General features: G+C 45.4%; 1 protein-coding gene across 20 annotated transcripts in view; it reads left to right on the top strand.

The window, feature by feature from the left end:
• The first annotated feature begins 15,468 nt into the window (after positions 1-15,468).
• The window catches only part of TBL1XR1 (TBL1X/Y related 1), a 175,219-nt gene continuing 165,135 nt past the window's right edge, over positions 15,469-25,552 (top strand). For 2 of the 20 annotated variants that reach the window (XM_016942312.4, XM_016942308.4), the window contains exon 1: positions 15,557-15,918. The gene's annotated coding sequence lies outside the window, so the exon portion shown is untranslated. Of the gene's footprint in view, positions 15,919-16,539; positions 16,703-25,552 lie in introns of those variants that run through there. The other 18 variants (XM_063807353.1, XM_063807342.1, XM_063807348.1 and 15 more) reach the window with 16 other exon arrangements.

Below are 25,552 nucleotides of genomic sequence, written 5' to 3'. Positions count from 1 at the left end.
TTGGATCTGTTTGTAGTATAGAGTGGTAGTTAAAGGCATGACCTCATCTACCTAGATAAAAATCCACCTCTGACATTTACTAGCTAAGGAACCTTGGTCGTTTAATCCATGTGTGTTGGGTTTCCTCATCTGTGGAAAGGAGATAATAGTAGTCCTTACTTCATGGCCTGGTGCAGTGGCTCACGCCTGTAATCCCTGCACTTTGGGAGGCTGAGGTGGGCGAGTCACCTGAGGTCGAGAGTTCGAGACCAGCCTGACCAACACGGAGAAACCCCTGTCTCTACTAAAAATATGAAATTAGCTGGGCGTGGTGGTGCATACCTGTAATCCCAGCTACTCGGGAGGCTGAGGCAGGAGAATTGCTTGCACCTGGGAGGCAGAGGTTGTGGTGAGCCGAGATCGCGTCATTGTACTCCAGCCTGGGCAACAAGAGCAAAACTCTGTCTCAAAAACAACAACAACAACAAAAAAAAAACAGTCCCTACTTCAGGCTGTGGTGAGGTTTACATGAGTTAATCTGCATGAAATTATTTTGAACAAGGCCTAACACATAGTAAGTACTCAAGACAGTGCTAGCTCTCACTATTGTTTGAGGGTTTGAGGTTAAGCTGTATCCTGGCTGGTCTTGGCCCAGCTCTCCATGTCCTTAGGCTATTATGTAGCTCAAGGGGAGGTGAGCTCTCAAACTGAGGCCAGGCCACCCAATAGGGTAGGCAAAACTGTGAAACAGGTGAAATGTTATGAGAGGCTTCCACTTCTCTTACTCTTTGTGTCTTCCTACAGAGAATAATGACTAAAAACACCTTGCTTTTGTATGGAGGTTATGATCTGCTTTCACAAACATTTAATTTGACACATGCAACAGCCCCGGTACATAGACGTCACATGGCAGGCAACTGCAAATGTTGACTGAGTGAGGGAAATGAACTGGGAGGCTGCCAATTTGCTGTATGGTTGGGTGTGGTGTACCCTCTGCTCTCTGTTCTGATTGGTTGCAAGGCATATAGAACTGGTCAATAACTATTTTGACTATCCACTCTGGAAATTTTTTGTTAATGTGGGGCCAATTTTATCAGTAAGGAAACTGCGTTTCTCAGCCATTTGATGCCTGTCTAAGAACACACAACAGTGAAGGTAGAGCTGTGTCTAAAACCCAGTTTCTCTGGCCTATAATCTATCCCTGTGGCTGTTACACCTATTGCTAAATATGCATAAAATAAAGTTTGTTTTGTTCAGTGGCAATAATTAACTCAGTACTGGCACGCACTGTCTTCCTAGTTTGTTGCTCAATGAAGACTCACAATATTAGAAGGCTATCTATAAAGGGGAGTGTACTTGTTTTGTGTTGCTGTAACAGAACACTGGAAACTGGGTAATTTATAAAGAAAAGAGGTTAATTTAGCTCAGGATTCTGCAGGCTGGGAAATTCAAGAAGCATGGTGCCAGCATCTGCTGTTGAGGGCTTTCATGCTGCATCATAACGTGGAGAAAGGTCAAAGGGAAGTGGACACAGGGGAAGAAGTGAAACCCTGACGGACATCTTTCTTTATAAAAACCTGTTCTTGTGAGAGCTAATCCATTCCCCCAAGAACTAAACCAGTCTCGAGAGAGCAAAAACTCACTCACGGCCCAGAGAACAACACAGAGCCATTCATGAGGAATCCACCCCCAAGAGCCAAGCACCTCCCACTAGACACCACCTCCCAACGCAACCCATTGTGGATCAAATTTATAAACATCAGTTCTGGTGTGGACAAACCACATTCAAACCATAGCAAAGAGAAAGCTCTTATGCCCTAGGAGGAGCTTTCTGTAGTCTTTGCAGGTTCCCCCTTTCCTCAGAGAACAAGTGATTTACAAGATTATAGGAAGGACGTGAGTGAGTACAAGTGCTCAGCGACTTTCCCTCTCTTTTTGAAGGAGCCTTGCCTCAGGACACATACTTTCTCTTGTCCTCTGCCCCTTGATAAGCAGTTTCCCTGGGAGGGAAGGGCTGCCTATGGCTAGGTAGGACAAGTTTAGTGGGAGGGAACTACCAGAAAGTCCAGCTGGGCATGGTGGCTCATGTCTGTAATTCCAGCAGTTTAAGGGGCCGAGTTGGGCAGATCGTTTGAGCACAGGAGTTCGAGACCAGCCTGGGCAACATAGCAAGATCCCATCTCTACAAAAAAATACAAAAATTACATGGGTGTGGTGGTGCATGCCTGTAGTCCCAGCTACTTGGGAGGCTGAAGTGGGAGAGTTGCTTGAGCCCAGAAGGCAGAGGTTGCAGTGAGCCGAGATCACGGCACTGAATTCCATCCCGAGTTATAGAATGAGACCCTTTCTCAAAACCAAAAAAAAAAAAGTCCATTTGGTTGCATATCCAAGCTTTGATCTTACAAAAAATTAAAAACAAAAGATCAAGCAATAAAATAAAAACATTTTACCAAATAGAGACACAAATTACCAAACTGTGTTCCACAGAAAGCAAACTTTGCATGATCTTGAAAGGTATGTCTTTTTTTCTTTGAGACAGAGTCTCACTCTGTTGTCCAGGCTGGAGTGCAGTGGCGCGATTCAGCTCACTGCAACCTCTGCCTCCTGGGTTCAAGCTATTCTCATGTCTCAGCCTCCCAAGCTGGGATCACAGGTGCCTGCCACCGTGCCCAGCTAAGTTTTGTATTTTTCAGTAGAGACGGGGTTTTGCCAGGTTGGTCAGGTTGGTCTCGAACTCCTGACCTCAGGTGATCCACCCACCTCGGCCTCTCAAAGTGCTGGGATTACAGGCATGAGCCACCGCGCCTGGCCAAAAGTTATGTCTTTAAGAAGTGTTCAATAGGCTGATAAGATTGTTTTTATTTTTTTATTTTTTTTTGAGATGGAGTTTCACTCTTGTTGACCAGGCTGGAGTGCAATGGCGCGATCTCAGCTCACTGCAACCACCCCCTCCAGAGTTCAAGCGATTCTCCCGCCACAGCCTCATGGCTGATAAGATTTTTACAATGCAAGATTTCTCAGTATTTTATATGCTAAAAAGCAATGCAGACCTCTAGAAGGTGAATTTAACATTTATTAGCAGGATGTCGTGGTGCACAATCCCTGGGTGTTGTGGCCTGTAATCTCAGCTACACAGGAGGCTGAGGCAGGAGAATTGCTTGAACCCAGGAGGCGGAGGTTGCAGTGAGCCAATATCGCACCACTGCAGGCCAGCCTGGGTGACAAGAGGAAAACTTTGTACCAAAAAACAACAACAACAAGGAAAATAAAAACGTCACATTTCCCAAACATCCTTAATGTTGGAACTCTTTACTTCCAGAAGCACAGACTACGTGCCCATTATGAGCGGAACACAGTTTGGGAAATGCTGACATAAGGAAATGATAGTTGTTATAATGGCTGTTACCTGACCAACAAGATATTTGGGACAATCTCAGAAAGTGCATTTGGCTTTCTTTCTAGTAGCTATAACAATATTGGGGGTGGGGTGGGGGTGGTTGGAACTACAGAGCCAGCCACAGACATGAGCAATATACAGTTAATTTCTATACGAATTGAAGCACCATCAGGAGGAAAACAATTCAAAGATTCAGGCTAAAACGGAGTACTATACAAATTGAGCTCAGTCATGTGTCTCAGCAATCTGGTAGGAGGGGTGCAAGTTCATATCATTTCCAAGTGGTGCAACCTGAATCTGTGGACTTGAATTGTGGCAAGACCATCCCATTTGAAGGCAGGACCTTAGTGTTCCCATTGGCTGGCATAAGGAGTGTTCAGCACATCTTAGCAGCTTTGAGAAAAACTGCCCTGATGTCTGCATCTCCAGCCAGAACCACTCAGGTCAATAAGCTACTCAGTCCACTGGAGAGGTGTCTGCTATAATCTGAATGTGTGTGGCCTCCCAAAATCCATATGTTGAAATACTAATCCCCAAGGTGATGATATTAAGACTTGGAGCTCTTTTGGGACCTCTCATGAATGCGATTAGTGCCTTCATAAAAGAGGCACGAGGGAGTGTGTTTGCCCCTTTTATCATGTGAGGACACAGCAGAAAGGTGCCATCTATTAACCAGGAAATAGGCCCTGACCAGACACCGAATCTGCCAGTGCCTTGATCTTTGACCTCACAGCCTCCAGAACTAGAAGAAATAAATTTCTGTTGTGTAGAAGTCACCTAGTGTATGTATTTTGTGATAGCACTCCCAACTGACTAAGACAGCAACTCAGCTCACCTGGGCCAGTAGAATTGTTTATTTAAGGCATTAGGTTTTTTTTAACCTTAGGAGAGCATAAAGTCAAAGCGATAAAACAAATCAAACCCATCGTCTTATTGTATTTACTTATTCATTTGTTTATTTGTGAAACAGGGTCTCTCTGCAGCCAGGCTGGAGTGCAGTGGCGCAAACATGGCTCACTACAACCTCCACCTCCCAGCTCCGGCGAACCTCCCACCTCAGGCTCCCCAGTAGCTGGGACTACAGGCATGCACCACCACAGCCAGTTAATTTTAGTATTTTTTTGTAGTGATGGGATCTCGCCATGTTGCCCAGGCTGGTCTTGAACTCCTGGGCTCAAGTGATCTGCCCGCCTTGGCCTCTCAAAGTGCTAGGATTATAGGCGTGAGTCACTGTGTGTGGCCACTATTGTTTTCATTTATGTTTAGAAATACTTGTGCATATTTGTATTTGGTATTTTAACTATTTGTAATCTTTTACGTAATTTGACATTTTAGGATTTCTAACAAGTTATCCTTGTGAAACCAGTTTAAAACACCTAAGTGAAAACTGTAATTAATTCAGATTCGTGATTTTAAGTGAAAATATATGAGAATTTTATTAAATCTGTAAACATTTTTGTAATGGTCAAGAGAACTTGATTCATATTTTATAATTTATCATATTTATAAGCATTACTTAACTACTTGTGATTCTTTTGTTTGTTGAGCAACTGAAGTATTTTAAAAAGACTGAATACATTAAATGAATTAATGTAGTTTAATAATTCAAGGAAATTTAATTAACCAAATTGTAAACATTCTCTTAAAAAACAGAGTTAGATTTGTAACCTGAATTTCAAAGCTCAAAGGAAAAGTAGGTTTTCAAATTTGTAATAAATGAAATGGAATTCCTATATATTGTCTTCTTTGCCCACAAAACCTGTCTTCAAGAATACCCTATACTGGCCGGGTGCAGTGGCTCACACCTGTAATCCCAGCACTTTGGGAGGCCGAGGTGGGTGGATCACCTGAGGTCAGGAGTTCAAGACCAGCCTGGCCAACATGGTGAAACCCTGTCTCTACCAAAAATACAAAAAAATTAGCCGGGGGTGATGGTGTGTGCCTATAGTCCCAGCTACTCAGGAGGCTGAGGCAGGAGAATCACTTGAACCCAGAAGGTTGAAGTTGCAGTGATGCGAGATAATGCCACTGTACTCCAGCCTGGGCGACAGAGTGAGACTCCCCCCAACCCCAACCCGCCCACACACACAGAATATCCTATACCCGGGCCGGGCACAGTGGCTCACCCCTGTAATCCCAGCATGTTGGGAGGCTGAGGCGGGTGGATCACCTGAGGTCAGGAGTTTGAGACCAGCCTGGCCAACATGGTGAAATCTCTTCTCTACTAAAATACAAATATTAGCTGGGTGTGGTGGTGGGCATCTGTAATCTCAGCTACTCAGGAGGCTGAGGTAGGAGACTTGCTTGAACCCAGGGGTCGGAGGTTGCAGTGAGCCGAGATCATGCCACTGCACTCCATCCTGGGTGACAAGAGCGAAACTCCATCTCAAAAAAAAAAAAAAGAATACCCTATACCTAAATTGCCATGAGGCAGCACGGGTGGTGATGGTGGATGGTGAGAGGGGTAGGGAGTGAGTGAGACAAAGGTCTTCCTTTTGTAATCAGTAGATACACTAACAGTACCAAAGCATGCAACAGATGGAATCCAACAGATTGATCGTAACTACGCCTGCATTCAGCAAACATTTTTCTAGATTCTAGCCTAAAATATGTGGGTCACATAAATGTGATTAAGATGTGGTTCTTCTCCTCAAGCAGTTTCTCCTTTTTTCCACTTTGCATTTCTCTGCTCTTCTCATTCACTTAAGTACTTTTTAGCAAACACTTGAATTTTCCTGCCTTAATCTGCTTAGTTTTATTCATTGGAAAAGCAGATACTGCACTTGGCCTTGAGTTCAAATCCTTGTTTTGCCATTTGCAGCATGACCTTAGACAAACTATATGGTCTTATTACTTCAGTTTCTTCATAAATCAAATAGAGATAATAATATTATTTACCTGTTATGGACAACATGTTTGTGTTTCTCCAGAATTCATATATGGAAACACTAGCCCTAAATGGTATGGTATTAGGAGGTGGGGCCTTCAGAAGGTAATTAGGTCACAGCCTACATGATGGGATTAGTAATCTTGTAACAAGAGACAGGAGAGAGCTTGCTTCCTGTCTTTCTGTTTTACACCACTTACACACAGCAAGAAGATGGTCAGCAGCACCCAGGAAGAGGCCCTCACCATAACTTGATCATGCTGGCACTTTGCTATCAGACTTCCCAATTTCCAGAACTGTGAGAAATAAGTGTTTTGTTTGTTTGTTTGAGATGGAGTTTTGCTCTTGTTGCCCAGGCTAGAGTGCAATGGCGCAATCTTGGCTCATTGGTTCTCCTGCCTCAGCCTCCCGAGTAGCTGGGATTACGGGCATGCGCCACCACACCCAGCTGATTTTCGTATTTTTAGTAGAGATGGGGTTTCGCTATGTTGGCCAGGCTGGTCTCAAACTTCTGACCTCAGGTGATCTGTCCGCCTCAGCCTCCCAAAGTGCTGGGATTACAGGTGTAAGCCACCGCGCCCGGCCAAGTGTTTGTTGTTTAAGCCACCGAGTCTATGGTATTTTTGTTATAGCAGTCCAAATTGACTGAGGCATTACCTTTTCAGGTTGTTGAGAAAATCAGAGACAATTACATGTTAACATACCTTGAAAAGAGTTGATAACATGCTTAATAAATGGTAGCAATTAACATTATCTATGGTTTCCATCAATATCCTTATGGTTAGAAAAAGTCACCTAATGCTGACCCATGATTTCATATGTTTAGGCTTTTCACTACATCAAGAGCAGAAGAGCATTGGAAAGAAAACATTTGAGGTAGGAGACAATTGAGGTGACAGAGAACTCAATGCTTTTTTACTTATATTCACTCTCTAGGTGATTGCATCTAGGTCCATGATTTCAAATATCATTGCTTTACTAATGAGTCTCAAAGTTATATCTCCAGTTCCAGTTGCACCTCTGAACATCAGATTTATATATCTGGCTACCTATTCAACATCATCATGAGGATGTATAATAGGCACACCAAATGCTAAAACAGAACTCTTTATAGTTCCCTCATAAACTAGGTCTTCTTCTAGCCGTTCCCATCTCAGTAAATCGCAACTCCATTCTTCTACTTGTTTAGTCTAAAATCTTGGAATAATTTTTTTGTTGTTTTTGTTTTTGAGACGGAGTTTCGCTCTTGTCACCCAGGCTGGAGTGCAATGGCGTGATCTCGGCTCACTGCAACTTCTGCCTCCCGGCTTCAGGTGATTCTCTTGCCTCAGCCTTCTGAGTAGCTGGGGTTACAAACGTGTGCCATGATGCCCAGCTAATTTTTTTGTATTATTAGTAGAGATGGGGTTTCACCATGTTGGCCAGGCTGGTCTCGAACTCCTGATCTCAGGTGATCACCTGCCTTAGCCTCCCAAAGTGCTGGGATTATTACTGGCATGAGCCACCTCACACGGCCCCCACTTAAGCTTTTAAAAGTGTTGGGATTACAGGCGTGAGCCACCACACCTAGCCTCTGTTGGTCCTTTAAAATGGAAGGTGGTTCAAGTCACTTCTTTGCTCAAAGCCTCCTGGTGGCTTTCTTTTTTTTTTTTTTTGGGGACCGAGTCTCGCTCTGTCACCCATGTTGGAGTGCAGTGGCACCATCTTGGCTCACTGCAAGCTCCGCCTCCCGGGTTCACGCCATTCTCCTGCCTCAGCCTCCCAAGTAGCTGGGACTACAAGCGCCCACCACCATGCCCGGCTAATTTTTTTTATTTTTAGTAGAGACAGGGTTTCACTGTGTTAGCCAGGATGGTCTCCATCTCCTGACCTCGTGATCCGCCTGTCTGGGCCTCTCAAAGTGCCGGGATTATAGGCATGAGCCACCGCGCCCGGCGCCTCCTGGTGTCTTTCTATGACATGAGAAGAAAAAAGTCCTTCACATCTGGTCCCTGTCCCCCTCTCCTGCCACTCCTTTCTTACTTCATGCCAATTAACTGACATCATTTTTATTCTTAGAATATAGCATATTTGTTATATTATTCTTTTGTACATAATATTCCTTCTGCCCAGAACATTCCTTTTTCTGATAGTGGCAAACTCACTCTGCTACTTCCTTTAGTTTTTTGCTCACATGTCATCTTAACTGAGCAGCCTTCTCTAAACCCCATATCCAAAATAATATATACTGGCTGGATGTGGTGGCTCACGCCTGTAATCCTAGCACTTTGGGAAGCTGAGGTGGGAGGGTCAGTGAGGCCAGGAGTTTAAGTTTACAATGAGCTATGATCATACTGAGAGGTGACAGTGTGCTGGCAGCCCTCGCAGCCCTTGCTCGCTCTCGGCGCCTCCTTGGCCTCCGCGCCCACTCTGGCCACGCTCGAGGAGCCCTTTAGTCCGCTGCTGCACTGTGGGAGCCCCTCTCTGGGCTGGTGAGGCCGGAGCCGGCTCCCTCTGCTTGCCGGGAGCTGTAGAGAGAGAGGCACGAGCGGGAACCGGGGCTGTCTGTGCACAGCGCTCGTGGACCAGCGTGAGTTCCAAGTGGGCGGGGCCGCGGGCTAGCGTGAGTTCTGGGTGGGCATGGGCTTGGCGGCCCCACACTCAGAGCCGTCCGCCGGCGCCACTGGCCTGGGCAGTGAGGGGTTTAGCACCCGGGCCAGCAGCTGCAGAGGGTGCACCATGACCCCAGCACTGCCGGCCCGCCATGCTTGAATTCTCACTGGCGCTCAGCCGCCTCCCTGTGGGGCAGGGCTCGAGACCTGCAGCCCGCCATGCCCGAGCCCCCTAGCAATGGGCTCCCGTGTGGCCCAAGCCTCCCGGATGGGTGCCGCCCCCTGCTCTGCGGCGCCCGGTCCCATCAACCGCCCAAAGGCTGAGGAGTGCAGGCACGCAGCGTGGGACTGGCAGGCAGCGCCACCTGCGGCCCCAGCACCGGATCCACTAGGTGAAGCCAGCTGGGCTCCTGAGTCAGGTGGGGACTTGGAGAACTTTCATGTCTAGCTGGAGGATTGTAAATGCACCAATCAGCACTCTGTGTCTAGCTCGAGGTTTGTAAACACACCAATCAGCACCCTGTGTCTAGCTCAAGGTTTGTAAATGCACCAATTAGTGATCTATGTCTAGCTAATCTAGTGGGGACTTGGAGAACCTTTATGTCTAGCTAAGGGATTGTAAATACACCAATCAGCACTCTGTGTCTAGCTCAAGGTTTGTAAATGAACCAATTGGCACTCTGTATCTAGCTAATCTAGTGGGGACTTGGAGAACCTTTATGTCTAGCTAAAGGATTGTAAATATACCAATCAGCACTCTGTGTCTAGCTCAAGGTTTGTAAACACAGCAATCAGCACCCTGTGTCTAGCTCAAGGCTTGTAAATGCACCAATCAGTGCTCCATGTCTAGCTAATCTAGTGGGGACTTGGAGAACTTTTGTGTCTAGCTCAGGGATTGTAAACACACCAATCAGCACCCTGTCAAAATGGACCAATCAGAGCTCTGTAAAACAGACCAATCAGCTCTCTATAAAATGGACCAATCAGCAGGCTATGGGTGGGGCCAGATGAGGGAATAAAAGTAGGCTGCCGGAGACAGCAGTGGCAACCTGTTTGGGTCCCCTTCCACACTGTGGAAGCTTTGTTCTTTGGCTCCTTGCAGTAAATCTTGCTGCTGCTCACTGTTTGGGTCTGCACTACCTTTATGAGCTGTAACACTCACCATGAAGGTCTGCAGCTTCACTTCTGAGGCCAAGGAGACCACGAACCCACCAGAAGGAAGAAACTCCAAACACGTCTGAACATCAGAAGGAACAAACTCTGGACACAGCACCTTTAAGAACTGTAACACTCACCGTGAGGGTCCACGACTTCATTCTTGAAGTCAGCAGGACCAAGAACCCACCAATTTTGGACACAAATACCACTGCACTAGAGTCTGGGTGACAGAAAAAGACTCTGCCTAAAACACAATACAATAAAATAACATATATGCCCATTATCCCACTTTATTTTATTTAAGCTTGGTTGTCTTTTACCTGCCTTCCTAGAAGCTAGGTGTGGTCATAAGACCAAGCACTGGCTAATGGAATATTAGAGGAAGTGATAAATGCAACTGCCAGGATGTGTCCTGAAAGGAAAGGCCTAGCCCTCTATTTCTTCTGTTTTCTTTTCCAATGGCTGGAATTTGAAAATGATAGCAGGAGCAAGAAAAACCATTTTAGACCAGTGGATGGAAGATATATGTTGAGATAGAACAATCTGGGTCTTTGACATCTTACTCCAGAATGACAGTCACATAAGATAATACACTTTCATCTTGTTTAAGCCATTTTTACATTCCTTTTTTTTTTTAACAGTGGTCAAACAATAGCCTAATACATACTTTTTGAAAGTCTGTCTGTACTCCCAACCCTCACCCAACGTGGGACTGGAATGTAAGCCCTGTGAAGAGTAGGGGCTGTTTTTGGTTTACTGAGACAGTGCCTGGCACACTAAACATTCAATAAACATTGAATGAATGAATAGCAAAACCATCAATATAATACTAGGCCTTGAGTGCTTCCTTGAGAAAGTATGTGGCTGGTCAGTATAAGTAAGTGATTGTACAGCAACATGCTGTGTGTGTGGCTGGTTTTCTGTTTTGACTGAATCACAATTGCAGGATACAACCTGCTATTTTCATTATCTGAGAGGCATAAATCCTTGTAAGATAGTTGTATGTTTCTTTTGTAATTTAAATGAAGACTCTCAAGTAAAGTTTATTGTTGTAATGAAATTGGGTCATAGAAGCATGGAAAACTGTGACAAGGTTCACACTGATGAGGAAAGGTCACAAGCAACACGCTATGCACTGAAGGAGAAAAGCAGCTTGTGTACTGAGATCTTGAGATGTGTGGTTGGCATGTGCCTCATCTCGGAAGAACCACAAAGAATTGCACAAGGTAAGTCAAAATGAAACGGAAACATCACAGAGTATCAGCAAGACGCCTGGGGGTGAATGCTACAGACGTAAAGCCACTGAATTCCAGGGTGAGTAAATAATATAAAATGAGTTATAGCACTAGGAGAATATTTTTGGTATCAAATGTCTTTTTTATACAATTAAGTTTGTTTTGAATACTTTATGTAGATGAGCTAATGTAAACAATTTAAAACATCATGATGATTTAAAAATATATATAGTAATGAGACCCTGTAGTCCTGGGATTGAACCAGTTTAAATTTAAAATGTTCCATGTCTTTAGCGATGAAAGTTGCAAATGTGTAGGCTATCTTGCCATGCCACACTCCTCTCGGAAAAATATTACTGAAATAAAACAAGTCAGGATTTGTTTTTTTTTTTTTTTTTGAGATGTAATCTCGCTCTGTCACCCGCCCAGGCTGGAGTGCAATGGCAAGATCTCGGCTCACTGCAACCTCCGCCTCTCGGTTTCAAGCCATTCTTCTGCCTCAGCCTCCTGAGTAGCTGGGATTACAGGCATGTGCCACCACGCTCAGCTAATTTTTGAATTTTTAGTAGAGACGGGGTTTCACCATGTTGGTCAGGCTGGTCTCGAACTCCCGACCTCGTGATCCACCCGCCTTGGCCTCCCAAAGTGCTGGGATTACAGGCGTGAGCCACTGCACCCGGCAAAACAAGTCAGGATTTGTTTAGCCATTTTACAATATATAGTAACTTCTGATAACAGTTACTGGTATGAGGTTTCTCTTCATTGAGTAATTAGCTAGAAAATTCAAGAGAGAACTTTTTTTTTTTGAGACGGAGTCTCACTCTGTCGCCTAGGCTGGAGTGCAGTGGCACTATCTCGGCTCACTGCAACCTCCGCCTCCAGGGTTCAAGCGATTCTCCTGCCTCAGCCTCCCAAGTAGGTGCGATTACAGGCACCTGCCACCACGCCCGACTAATATTTTGTATTTTTAGTACAGACGAGGTTTCACCATGTTGGCCAGGCTGGTCTTGAACTCCCGACCTCAAGTGATCTGCCCACCTCAGCCTCCCAAAATGCTAGGGTTACAGGCGTGAACCACCACACCCAGCGGAGAACTTAATGTGTTCCTTTGCTTTACAATTTCTTAGTAATACAGTAATATCTCCTTTCTAGAAACACATTAACATTTAATTCAAAGTGTAATGGGAGTGTTAGATTAGGACAAAGTACTGAATATTAGTAACAATAGTTCCTTCTTTGTCCTTTCCTCACCCAGTGAGTCTAATCATTGCTTGTATTTTGGTGCAGCCCTGATCCTTTATGCTGGATATGTTGGGACAGCTAGAGGGCGAGGCGACAATACATATGACCTTTGAGTGATGGTTTATTTCTCTGAGTATTTAATGTTGAAGCCACACTGTTGTTTCAGATAGTTTCCAGAATATAAAAATCAAAGGGATCAAAATATGATCTGATTTAAAACCCCCTTTGCTGGAAGAATCAAGGCCTTTCCACATTTGGGTGCCCCTATTTTTGTTTGTTTGTTTGTTTAAAAACACTCCAGGTTGCCGGGCACAGTGGCTCACGCCTGTAATCCCAACACTTTGGGAGGCTGAGGCAGGCAGATGACTTGAGGTCGGGAGTTTGAGACGAGCCTGACCAACATGGAGAAACCCCATCTCTACTAAAAATACAAAATTAGCCAGGCGTGGTGGTGCATGCCTGTAATCCCAACTACTCGGGAGGCTGAGACAGGAGAATCGCTTGAACCTGGGAGGCAGAGCTGAGATTCCGCCATTGCACTCTAGCCTGGGCGACAAGAGCGAAACTCCACCTAAAAAAAAAAAAAATGTACTCCTGCTCTCTGCTCTCTCTTCAATTAGTATGATCCAACAGTGGTGAGTAAAGTACATTTTACTGCAACGGATTTGTAAGTCCCCAGCCTCGATGATCTTCATATTTAAATGCAGTCATTTACGCACAGAAATGTCTTGTAAACTACAGGGATATAAACAAATGCATGGATTATTATCATTGTGAGGAGGCTCAACTAACACTGAACAACTTTAGGAGGCAGCTTGGTGTAGGGTATAAGAACTTCAGGCTGGAAGACCTGATCCTATGAACCTGCAGGAGGGTGTCTCCTCCCTTGTGGAATAAGGGATAGAAGTCATTTAGGGGAAGGAGAAGGGGTGGGGTGGGCAGCTTTGAATATGACGCTTTAAGAACTGGTATGGTTGAGAAGTCCTCACTCACTGAAAGTGGGGTTTGATTTTACAGTCACTGCTGTATGGAGAAGACCCGCCCGTGGTGGCACAATATGAAACTTAAAAAATAATCTAAGCCAATAGATATGTTTCATTGAGTGGCTCCACCGAGATAGTTTACTTACTGAAGACAGGGTATGTTTAGTGATATCTACGTCATTTATCAACTCAAAAAAAAAAAAGGAAGATACTATATACTCTTTTCAATTCTGAAATAAAGTCTTCTGAAAGGTGTTAGTTCTGAGGTAAACAAGCCTCAGCTTTAGAATCCTATTGAAATGCAAAACTTGCTTTGTGCGGTTTCCCTGTACACTCTGCATAGTGTTTTGGAAACCTGCAGTTATCTAAATTCCCATCGGGTGACATTGTTTAATCCAACATTCCCACTTTCATACATGAAAATAGCTCTAAGGACATACGACTAATATGCTTTGAACTCTCTGGTGGTTGGAAGGGAGTTTCCAATCCCACTCCCTTTCCTCTGATGGTTTTCCTGCTCCCTGCCCCACTAGGTCATTCAGGAAAGGCCTCTGGCAGCTCCCCCAAGCAAGGGCTCAGGGGGGAAAGAGACATTGACCTTGGCCAAGAAAGCATCTGTCTAATTACTGAACTTATTAGGCCACCAGGAGTCCAGACTGGTGCAAGTTACGACTAATGTGTGTGTGTGTGTGTGTGTGTGTGTGTGTGTCGCAAAACTTCAGGCTTCTGACATTGAGAGGAAATGATGGTTGCTTTAAAGTGATCACTACATCTATTTTCAAATATTCTGATGAAAGTAGGAAAACAGAACCCTTCACCTTTAAGAAAGCTGCAAACATTATTTTGCTTTGAAGGCAGTAATAACCGAAATAACAAAAAGGTTTCAAGTCGTATCTTAATGTAAAAGGGTGGCTGCTTCTCCAGTCCTGAGCTTATACAAAGCTCTAAAAACCACCCTACCCCATCTTTCTGAAAGTCTTAGCAAGATTACCACCCCATTTGCTTTAAAACCTGTGAGGTGCCTCCCTTCTTTAAAAACAACCCTCCCTCAACCATACTGCCACATTATCACTCATCTAAGTTATACTTTATAAACCGCCTTGCTGTGCTTCACACATGCAAAAAGTACACAAAGTGGATAAACTTCTACTGTGGATGCCACCGTGGAGGTATATATTTAGTAAACATTTAGTTACATTATTTTATTTTTGTGAAGTAAGAACTGATCGAGCAAACCTTTCAAACAGACCCACCAGATGATAAATACCACCATATGCTTGATTCACAGTACATTTGGGCATAAATACTTCAATTACAGCTTTGTGTTTAGTATCAAAAACCTTTTCTTGTGTGCGTGTGTTTTCTCTCCAGATCCCGTGCTCTGGATCACATTTTGAAAGTCGCTTATTACAGATAAAGCACCTTTCCAGGTACGCTTCGGAGAACCATATGTATTTACGCACACAAAGGTGTTCACAGAGATTTTCACAAACAAATGTCCATATGATGCCGCGCCGCACTCCCCCACATGCCCGCCGCGTGTGCGCCCAGCCCCCAACGCCGCCGGGCCGCCCCCCGGACACGCGGGAGCCCGCGGCGTCCTTGGGAAACTTCGCCGGCGGCTCCACCCCGGCCACCGCGCGGGCCTCCCCGCCCCCACCCGTCTCGGGCCCAGCGGCCCACACCCGAGCACACCCAGGCCGGCCCGCGGCGGTGGGGGCGGGGCGGGCGGCCCGGGGCCCCGAGGCGCCTTCGAGTGCCCGCGGGGCTCGCCTGATTTTTAAAAGAATGCGCCGCACAGCCCAGCCCCCAGTGCCGCCAGAGCGGGCCGGGAGGGAGAGGAGCGCGGCCGCTGGAGCCCCCCCGCCGCGCCGCCGCCGCCTCCCGGCGTCCGCGGCGCCCCTCCCCCGCCGGCCCCTCCCCCGCGCGCCCGCCCGCCCGCCCGGCGCAGGCCGCTCGGGTTTGTTTTGCTGCGCGGCCGCCGCCGCCGCCGCCGCCGCCGCGGGCCTCGCGAGCTCATTTGTGCCTGGCTGGTCCCCATTCCTCTCTCCCCAGTGTTGAGTGTCTGAGCCGTTGGCTGCTCCGAACCGTTTGGCTCTTTCCCTTAGTAACAGCTTTTACCTTCTGCCTCAATTCCTCTCCCCGCTCGCGCCCTTCCCCCGCGCGCCGCCTCCCCCCGCCGCCGGCCGCGTGCGCCCCCGCCCCTCCCCCCGCGGCGGGAGCACCTCCGCTCGCCACCTGGGGACCCGCGCCGCGCTCCCCGCCCCCGCCCGCCCGGCGCCCATCCCCCGCGCCCTCCGCTCGCTGGGGTTATAATTGCCTCTCACCCCCCGGAGGGGTTATTTTGGGGGTGGTTGGAGGCGGTGGCGGCGGCGGCGAGGAGGGGAATTTCCTTGTGCCTCCATTCCCGGGAGGGGGGAGCGGCGTTGGAGGCCACCGTTTCCAGGTAAGCGCTGGGGGCCGGACCCTGGAGTGGGGGCGGCCGGGGGCCTGGGCGGGGGGCGCGGGCCAGAGGCGGCCGGGGGCGCTGGGCCGCGGGGGGGGATGGGCGCGAGTGGAACATGCATTTTTCAACTTGGCCCTTGGGGGAACTGGGCTTGCGTGGGGGAAGGGAAGGCAGGGAGGGCACTTGGGGCGCCCCCATCCCCCCGTTTTCCTCTCTCAGGTTTCTTTGAAATGCTCACGTGCCTGCCCACCCCCCTACCCTTTCCCGGTCTCGGGGGATCCTCACCCTAATTATGTTGTCCCCGAAAATGTGCACCTCGGCCTTCTCCCCCTCTTCCTCCCTTCGTGCATTTACACCCCCTTTTTGTGCGTGTGTGTTTGAGGGAGGGAGGCTTTCAGGAAAGGATTTGCAGCAAATTGAATCAAGGAGCCATCATGAGGCCGACTCCTTTATAGCCTATTTTTAGCAGAGGAGAAGGAGCTTTTCGGTGCATGCTATTTTGTGAAACCTCGGGCGGCAATGGAAATCTCCCCTCCCCGGGCGCGTCCCCGGCCCGGGCGCGGCGACCCCGGCCGGCGTGCTAGGGGCTGCGGGCGGCTGTTGGGGCCGCGCGTCCGGGGCGGGGGCGCCGGCCGGGGGAGGGGCGCGCGGCAGCCGGGCCTTGCTCCGGGACGTGTTTATTTGTAACTTAGTGCTTTTTATCGTCTTAAGGAGGTATTCGGTGGAGGCTCTTTGAAGTTGGGTTCAGGAGTGTAGAATTGGCAAAGTTATTGCCAGCTTCCTGGTAAGTTTTGGGTGGCACAGAGTCACGTTATTTTCTGACAGTGTAAAGGCCACGTTGTGAGGGTGGTTTCTCGGTAACTTCCTCTTTGCAACCGATGTAATTTTTTGAACAGAAGCAGACTTTTATTTAAGTGGAATATTAATCTTAAATGGCAGCTCGAGGGAAGCCATGCATGTGTTAACGTGTTCAGTATTTTTGGAAGTTCTTAATTTGCTGAAACAGGCATCACTTCGCAGTGGCAACCGGGATTAAATTTAGGTTGTGAAAATGGTGTATTTCATGTAAAATTTGGGTTGTGGCTTTTAAAAAATGCTCTCTTTGTTAGGTTATCTAAGTGTCTCTAAGATAATTTGGTGATTACAAATGAGAAATGTTGGAAACTAGTTAAAAATTAGGTGTTCTCAATGTCTGGAGTTTACTTGAAATCTTGGACTGTGCAGGCACCAGGGGTGAAGAGTTTTAGTACCTATGTGATTTACAGTTGACTTAGGAAAGTTTACTATTCACTTTCTTGTTTTCCAAACAGGAACCGTATGCTGATCTAAACAAGCTTGTTAATAAAATGTGGGGGGTGAAAATGACAGGTTATTTTTAGTTTGAATTTTAAGACTGAATGGTTTCTCCACCCCCCACCTCATATAATTAAGTGATCTTCCCCCTCCGTTTTTCCTAAAGGCTCCTTCACCGGTTTGGGTAATAAGGCCCTCGTGGTGTGTTCATCCACTTACCTGAAATAACTTGGAATAAATAATTTCGATTACACGTTGAAGATACAATGAGTGACTGTTTGGGTTTTCCAGTGTGATTCATTTTCATTTTTGTTAAAATAAGACCCGTGCTACATTGATGTATTTTAGTAATGCCGACTTCCTGGGATTGTATGTTCTCACCATTTTAATAGTTTATAGTCTGGGGAAGTAGGGCACCTTTGTCTCCCCGAAAACATGGTGTGTGTTGGGTGGTATCATGGGAGTTGATGGCAAGCTTCCCAAATAGTTGAGAGTTCTAGAAATAGTTAGCATTTACCTGTGGGGGAGGGGCTGCAGGAAGAAAGTATGCCTGAGAGCAGTTAGGCGTGTGATGTGTGATTAGGCTTCTTGCTCTTAAATCCAGGTTTTCTTGTTTGGAATATGATTTTTTTTTTCAACCCTATCCTGCACTGAGATGTATGTAATCGCGATCATTAAAGTCATAAATAACTACTATTTTTTTTGACGTTTGAGTTGTTAGAATCCGACCTACAGGACAAAATACTAAACTGTATGGGGGACGAAAACTACGTGCCTGGGAAAAGTTTTTCTTACTGCTAAGGAGCTTAATAAAGTGACATGTTAATGGCATAAAAATTGTTGCAAAGCTCACCGTCAGTTTATAAGACATTTTTCTTTTAACGTATACCAGCTTTGGGTATTAATGTGGGAGACACTGGTGGTAAATGGAGTGACCCCTTGCAGAGATGATATTTTTGCATTGGTTGCTTCAAAGAAGTGTTAAGCATTTTAATACGTATGTCTAAGAATCTTTTTGATATTTGTATTCTCGACACCTAATTAAAGGTTTTGCATGATTACCATGACACCAGTCTCCCGAAAGAACTAGAGGTAACTGCTTCCTGTGTTCTAGGAGCCTTTCAAGCTAACAGAAGGTAATATAAATATAAGGGGTACTGATAAAAGGAAATGTATTAATAGACCTTTTGAACATCAACTTGTTGATTAAATCTATCAGTGCAGTATGTATACAACCTTGTCAGACGAGTAGCTGACAAAGGAATCTCCCTTGTACAACTTGTAGCAGTACTATTATAAAGAATTCCTGACTTGACACATTTTGATGAAGTTGGTTGAAATAATTTGTTGGGTTTGTTCAATTTTTGGTGTCATTTATATAAAAAGAATAAAGAAGAATGTGAATGGTAGGAAGTCAGGGGAGAGGCATGGCAGAAACATTGGTATTCACTAGAACTTGTATTTTTCTAGTGCATGTGAATTGGACTCATTTCACAAATAACATTTACAGTATAAGTCACTGAAATGCAAAAAAGGAAAGCAGCTAACACGAGACATTTATACTTTATGCTCAGACATTCTGGTAGTAGAGGAGGGCTAGGACCCTAGAGCTGTGTAGTAAAGAATTGTTGAGTATCGTTCAGTTTAGGTACCACGAAGGTGGTATCTCCTGCTCTGCCACCAATAGAAACTTGAAGTTAAAAAGAAAAGACTCTGAGAGCGCTGATGCTGGAGAGATTTGGCTGTTTACCCCTCTGGGATTGGATTCGGTAAGAGTGCAATTAATTGCCCTGTAACCATAGAGCCAGAGGAGAGGGACTAGGTGCTCCGGGCTATGCTCTAGGAGGTGTGAGGTGCTTTCTATGCTGTTTATACCCTAGGCTAATCCTATGAGGTAGATAGTGTTGGGCTTTTTTTGTGGATGATGAAACAGAGGTGCAAAGAAGTTAATTCCCTTGTTCAAGGCCACAAAATTATTAAATGAACACTAGGATTCAAACCTGGGTCTGTCTTAGATGACTGAATCTGCGGAATTTTCCCAGCTGTTTTGTTAGTCTTGATCCGTGTAGATCATCCTTCCAAAAACTTGTGTTTCTAATCAAGTTTATGATCTATAGTTGAGCGTCTGTACTAAATGGGTCGAGTGATTGCATGGGTAAATGAAATTGATAGATCTCATATCATTGTGCTGAATTCCCTAGCACCATTTAATAAGATGCAGTCTTGCTGGGCGCAGTGGCTCACGCCTGTAATCCAAGCACTTTGGAAGGCCAAGGCGGGCGGATCACGAGGTCAAGAGATTGAGACCATCTTGGCCAGCATGGTGAAACCCCGTCTCTACTAAAAATACACAAATTAGCTGGGCGTGGTGGCGGGTACCTGTAGTCCCAGCTACTCGGGAGGCTGAGGTGGGAGAATCGCTTGAACCCAGGAGGTGGAGGTTGCAGTGAGCCAAGATCGCGCCATTGCACTCCAGCCTGGGCGATAGAGGGAGACACCCTCTCAAAAACAAACAAACAAACAAACAAAAAATTTGTGTAAGAAAAATCATTGAAGTCTTTGTGTTGTAGCATAGTGGTTAAAGTGAGTTCAAACTCAGGCTCTATCCTTTACTAGCTGTGATGTTGGGGTAGTAGCTCCTCATACGTTTTATTTATTTTTTAAAATTTTATTTTATTTTATTTTTTTGAGACGGAGTTTTGCTCTGTTGCCCAGGCTGGAGTGCAGTGGCGCGATCTCGGCTCACTGCAACCTCCGCCTCCTGGGTTCAAGTGATTCTCCTGCCTCAGCCTCCCAAGTAGCTGGGATTACAGGTGCCTGCCACCACTCCCGGCTAATTTTTGTATTTTTAGTAGAGATGGGGTTTCACCATGTTGGCCAGGCTGGTCTCGAACTCCTGACCTCAGGTAACGTGCCTGCCTCGGCCTCCCAAAGGGCTGGGATTATAGGCATGAGCCACAGTGCGCCTGGCCCTAATGTGTTTTAGTTTCTTCATCTGTGTAAGGGGACAGTCAACTTCATAGAGTTAAGCAGATCGAGTTAGTGTGTGAGAGGTACTTAGAACAATGGTTGACATTCTAAGCATCCTGTAAGTGTAAGTTGCTCCTGATAGGTTTGATTTTTGAAGTTTGTTTCTTTGTATTACATTTTATTTGCTTGTTATTTATTTTAGTAGGGGCATAATGTCATAGGAAGGATTTGATAGCTCCATTTCCTAAGTAACCCATTTGAAGTAAACTTAGCTTGGTTTTTTTTACTCTTAAAAAGTTGTGGTTTAAGGCTTACATATACTATGAATAATTTACATGATTGGTGTAGGTACGGTGGTGGATCTTTTTTGCATGCCTTTGTTGCTATTCTGTCATCTGGGTTGGACTTCTTAAGCCTACTTGCACCAGTTGAAACATTTTTCAACTTTCTTTCTTTCTTTTTTTTTTTTTTTTTGAGATGAAGTCTCACTTTGTTTGTTGCCCAGGTTGGAGTGCAGGTTGGAGTGCAATGGCGCGATCTCTTACTGCAACCTCGCGCCTCCTGGGTTCAAGCGATTCTCCTGCCTCAGCCTCCTAGCTGGGATTATAGGCATGCCCCACCACGCCCAGCTAATTTTTGTATTTTTAGTAGAGACGGGGTTTCACCATGTGGTCTCCATCTCTTGACCTTGTGATCCGCCCGCTTTGGCCTCTCAAAGTGCTGGGATTACAGGCGTGAGCCACCGCGCCCAGCTTCAACTCTTTTTTTTTTTTTTTGAGACAGAGTCTTGCTCTGTCACTCATGCTGGAGTGCAATGGTGCGATCTCGGCTCACTGCAACCTCTGCCTCCCGGGTTCAAGCGATTCCCCTACCTCAGCCTCCCAAGTAGCTGGGATTACAGGTGCCTGTCACTTGCCTGGCTAATTTCTTGTATCTTTAGTAGAGATGGGGTTTCACCATGTTGGTCAGGCTGGTCTCGAACTCCTGACCGCCCGCCTCGGCCTCCCAAAGTGCTGGGATTACAGGCATGAGCCACCGTGCCAGGCAAACTCTTTAAATACAAAGGGAACTCTTTCAAGGTTTGGGTCCAGCAGAACCTAGGGTCGGCCTTTTAGGCTGTAGTGATTACTTTGGGTAGGTGGTTTTATTTTATTTTTCCTGACCACTTTTTCTCTGTGTATTCTTTTCCGTATTATCAGCTGCTGTCTAGATAGTTGTCCTTGGAAGTTCAGTTCCTCTATGAGCCTTGTCTTATGTTCACTTCCCATTTTTAACCATACTTAATTTAGCACTAGTGTTCACTTTACTAATAGTCAAAAGTTCTATGTATCAGGACTATACAGGTGCTTTGACAAGTACTGTGACAGTCTGAGTGCTGATGCCTGAATTTAACAGTGAGAAAACTGAGGCTCAGGTAGTAGGGGACAGAGCAGGAATTTAGGCCCAGTTTGTGTGAATTCTAGGCCAGTGTTGTTACCTAGCAGTCTGTCTTCTCTATGAATGAATGGTTGTAGGTCTGGATTATTAAGTTTTTATTTGGTTGCCCTGAGCAACCTTTCTTATTCATTTTATCTTCTGTAACTACTGACAGTGTAATTTATTTAAAGTACTGGTTTCATCTTGTCAGTTCCCCTGCTGGAGAACCCATAATGGATTCTCTTTGCCTTTGCCAACTGGATTGAATTTGTATGCTTCAGTCTGGCTTTTAAGAAGGTTCCATTCTACCTATTCAGCTTTATTTCTCACTCTTAGTTGGGATTCTTGCCGGCCTCTCAAATACTGTAGTTTTTGCCATACTCACTACTTTGCTTTTGTGCATGCTGTTGTTCCCTTTGTCCTTCTTATAGCCTAGTTTCAGTCCCCCTTCTTCCATGAATCCTTTTCTGGCCATCCTGACTCAGGATATTTCTTCTCTGAGATTCCATTGCACTTAATGAAGATCACAAATCCCATAACTGTTTATTGTTTTGTTGCCCCAACTACGATGTTACATTTCTTGAAGGGATGGACCTTTTTCCTTCCAGCATTTGGCAGACTTCTTAATACCATTTTCATGTTAAAATGGATTGTGAGGGCCTGTGTTAAAATGGGAGCAGTGACAGCCCTGTTCCACTGTAATGTGGCAGCATCTTCTTTTTGAGTTAGACCTTAAAGATTTAGGTGTGCTATAGTCACATTTAACTGTTCATTTAAATTTTAGTGCTGCCAGAGTTGCAAAGGAAGAAAAATTTGTTAGTTTCTTAGATGAAAATGGATGGTTTTGACTGGGTACGGTGGCCCACGCCTGTAATCTCTGCACTTTGGGAGGCCCAGGCAGGGGGATCACCTGAGGTCAGGAGTTTGAGACCAGCCTGGCTAACATGATAAAATGTTTAGCTCTACTAAAAATACAAAAAATTAGCTGGGAGTGGTGGCACACGCCTATAATCCTAGCTACTCAGGAGGCTGAGGCAGGAGAATAGCTTGAACCCGGGAGGCGGAGGCTGCAGTGAACTGAGATTGCGCCACTGCACTCCAGCCTGGTCAACAAGAGCATCAACTCCGTCACATACACAAAAAAAGAAAATGGATGGTTTTGCCCTTTTAATTCTGGAATAGTAGCCACAGTACTGGGGGAAAACCTAGTCTAGTTAGGAATTGTGTCACAGTAAGTTGACTTTATCTGGTTATATATGTGTCAGGTAGTTAGGTATAATGATGCTTAAGATTTTGGACTCTTTTTTTTTTTTTTTTGAGATGGAGTTTCACTCTTGTTGCCCAGGCTGGAGTGCAATGGCACATGCTTGGCTCACTGAAACCTCCGTCTCCTGGGTTCAAGCGATTTTCCTGCTTCAGCCTCCCCAGTAGCTGGGATTACAGGTGTCCGCTTACACGCCCAGCTAGGACTTTATTTTCTTAATCTGTTAAGTTTTTTCCTCATTATTTCCTTAGTAGTGTACCTAAGTTAAGATAGTGTTTTTAGATCTCACTGTTTTACAGCATTCTGACTGCACTGGAGTTTCATTTGAGCCATTACTATTTATTGACATTCAGTATAGGATATATGTATTATACAATGTAAGTGAGTTTTATCTACCAGAAGAATGTCTCTTAATCATCTCCCTTCAGTAAATTTTTATGGTAAGACTGTGCTGTATTAGTTCCAGCCAACCAGGGTAATTGACTATAAAGGCAACTAATTTGGTGTTACATCCTTCTGAAATTTTAATTTTTTTTTTTTTTTTTTGAGATGGAGTCTTGCTCTGTCTCCCAGACTGGCTGGATGTAATCTCCGCTCACTGCAACCTCCGCCCCCTGGGTTCAAGCGATTCTCCTGCCTTAGCCTCCCAAGTAGCTGAGATTACAGGTGCTGGCCACCACGCCTGGCTAATTTTTTTGTAATTTTAGTAGAGATGGGGTTTCACCATGTTGGTTAGGCTGGTCTTGAACTCCTGACTTCAGGTGATCCACCCACCTTGGCCTCCCAAAGTGCTGGGACTAACAGGCGTGTACCACCACGCCCAGCTAATTTTTGTATTTTTAGTAGAGATGGGATATCACCTTGTTGGCCAGGCTGGTCTCGAACTCTGGGCCTTGTGATCTGCCCACCTCGGCTTCCCAGAGTGCTGGGATTATAGGCGTGAGCCACCACACCTGGCCTGAAATTGTTATTTCTTATTTTTATTTTGAGACAAAGACTCATTCTGTTGCCTAAGCTGGAGTGCAGTGGCATGATCTTGGCTCACTGCAATCTCCACCTCCTGGGTTCAAGCGATTCTACTGCCTCAGCCTCCTGAGTAGCTGGGACTACAGGAACGTGCCACCATGCCCGGCTAATTTTTTTGTATTTTTAGTAGAGATAGGGTTTCGTTATGTTGGCCAGGCTGGTCTTGAACCCCTGACCTCGTGATCCACCCGCCTCAGCCTCCCCAAGTGCTGGGATTACAGGGGTGAGCCACCGCACCCGCCCAAAATTTTTAATATTTATGTATAGAATGTAAGCTTTTCAGCATGATTTTGAATCAAACAAAATGAGTTAGATTGAAAGCTCTGCTTTCTGAGAGCTTAGATTTGTAACTCAGAATTAGTGTGGACTGTAAGGGTCATGCTGAAAGGTTAATACATTTTGGTAAACAGAGTACCCAGATTCAGGAGATTTATGTGAAATGAATAGGTTTGAGGGATGAGGGAGGAGGAATACCTGTTGAACATTTAAACTGTGAAGTTTGCCACCTATTTTCCCCTTTATTGAAGGTTTCAGGAGGTAGAATTTAAAAAAACAGAAAACTCTGGGCTGCAAGGGTCAGAGATGGTCATTCCGGTATCTTAATAGAGTAATTTCTTTTTTTTTGACGGAGGTTTGCTCTTGTTGCCCAGGCTGGAGTGCAATGGCGCAATTTTGGCTCACTGCACCCTCTACCTCCCAGGTTCAAGCAGTTCTCCTGCCTCAGCCTTCTGAGTAGCTGGGATTACAGGCATGTGCCACCACACCTACCTAATTTTGTATTTTTAGTAGAGATAGAGTTTCGCCATGTTGGCCAGGCTGGTTTGAACCTCTGACCTCAGGTGAATCTGCCCACCTTGGCCTCCCAAAGTGCCGGTGGGATTACAGGTGTGAGCCACTGTGCCTGGACAGTAATTCTTTTTTATATGAAATTGTATTCTCTGGGCCGGGCACGGTGGCTCATGCCTGTAATCCCAGCACTTTGGAGGCCGAGGTGGGTGGATCACGAGGTCAGGAGTTTGAGACCAGCCTGACCAACATGGTAAAACCCCGTCTCTACTAAAAATACAGAAATTAGCCAGGCGTGGTGGCATGTGCCTGTAATCCCAGCTACCTGTTAGCCTGAACCTGGGAGGTGGAGGTTGCCATGAGCTGAGATCGTGCCACTGTATTCTTGCCTGGGCAATAGAGCGAGACTCCATCTCAAAAAAAAAAAAAAAAAAAGGAAATTGTACTCTGGACTCCCAAGCTTTTTTTTTTTTCTTTTTAAATGTTTAAAAATTTTAATTACCTTAAAATGGTGGATTTTTTTTAAACTTTTTAATAAACTAGGTGTCAGTCTATTTGATATCTTTGGTATTTTGTCTGAGATCGGATGTGGAATCAATAAGTGCTTTTTTTCCCGATACCTTTTGTGTTTCTCTTTTCTTCTCATTGTGTCTTTTTCAGCACAGTGGAGAGCGGGACATTGTAAAGAGACATTCAGTGACTCAGTTTTTGAGTGGATGCTTTTGTTTTTTGTTCTTAGTTTGCATCTGCTTGAATGGGGTAGCATTTTAACATGGGTCTAATATTAAGCAAACAAGTATTTTTAAACCAATTCTTTGTAAAGCCATGGTTACATGAGTAAATCACTTAGCTTCTATAAATGTCTATTAAGATGATCAG

This window comes from Pan troglodytes, chromosome 2, assembly GCF_028858775.2.
Source record: "Pan troglodytes isolate AG18354 chromosome 2, NHGRI_mPanTro3-v2.0_pri, whole genome shotgun sequence".
NCBI classification, from domain to species: Eukaryota; Metazoa; Chordata; class Mammalia; order Primates; family Hominidae; genus Pan; species Pan troglodytes.
This window is presented reverse-complemented; position numbering and strand designations above follow the sequence as displayed.